Source organism: Euprymna scolopes, chromosome 38 (assembly GCF_053919585.1).
Source record: "Euprymna scolopes isolate OS-2025 chromosome 38, ASM5391958v1, whole genome shotgun sequence".
In the NCBI taxonomy this organism is placed as follows: domain Eukaryota; kingdom Metazoa; phylum Mollusca; class Cephalopoda; order Sepiida; family Sepiolidae; genus Euprymna; species Euprymna scolopes.
Window position 1 is genome coordinate 73,144,637 of NC_136519.1, and position 1,299 is coordinate 73,145,935.

Sequence of the window (1,299 nt, forward strand, 5' to 3'; positions counted from 1 at the left end):
TTCTGTTTTGGAAAGACTTTGTTTTCTTGTACCTTTTAATCGTTGTTTGAACTCCCTTCCTTGAACATTCCATCCTCTTGGCAATTTCTATTTGGGAATATCCTTCAACGAATAAAGCAATAATGTGTGTGAAATCTGCTACTTTGGGAGGCATTTTCAATTATAAATACAACTATAGCACTAATGAAATATTATCTGAAAAATAAGAAACAAACTCTTAGTATGACAATGAACTATTTTGAATATTGGAATGAATTTAGTATGAAACTCAGCTAAAACGCTTGAAAGAGGCTTTAAAGCAAATAAATATTACAATCTACTGTTAAATATTTTACATTTGCTCTCAGCTGTTCACTGTACAAGTCTTAACCTTTAATCCATTGTACGCTCCTTAACATTCAAATACGTAGGCTTAAATTATTATCTATAATTTTGGCCACGACTATACTATCTCACCTTATAAACGTAGTAATTACATTATATGTATTTTCATATGCTGTTGTCGAGATATTAAACCGGAATCCAAATCAGAAAAACTTGAGTTTATGTTCAAAAACGATCATTTTAATAGCTTTTTTGTTTGTTTGTTCTTGTTATTTATTTTTGTTTTTATTTATTTTCAAAAACGATCATTTTAATTGCTTTTTTGTTTGTTTGTTCTTGTTATTTATTTTTGTTTTATCTATTTTCAAAAACGATCATTTTAATTGCTTTTTTTGTTTGTTTGTTCTTGTTATTTATTTTTGTTTTTATCTATTTTCAAAAACGATCACTTTAATTGTTTTTTGTTTGTTTGTTCTTGTTATTTATTTTTGTTTTTATCTATTTTCAAAACCGATCATTTTAATTGCTTTTTTGTTTGTTTGATCTTGTTATTTATTTTTGTTTTTATCTATTTTCAAAAACGATCATTTTAATTGCTTTTTTGTTTGTTTGTTCTTGTTATTTATTTTTGTTTTTATTTATTTTCAAAAACGATCATTTTAATTGCTTTTTTGTTTGTTTGTTCTTGTTATTTATTTTTGTTTTTATCTATTTTCAAAAACGATCATTTTAATTGCTTTTTTTGTTTGTTTGTTCTTGTTATTTATTTTTGTTTTATCTATTTTCAAAAACGATCATTTTAATTGTTTTTTGTTTGTTTGTTCTTGTTATTTATTTTTGTTTTTATCTATTTTCAAAACCGATCATTTTAATTGCTTTTTTGTTTGTTTGATCTTGTTATTTATTTTTGTTTTTATCTATTTTAAAAAACGATCATTTTAATTGCTTTTTTGTTTGTTTGTTCTTGTTATTTAT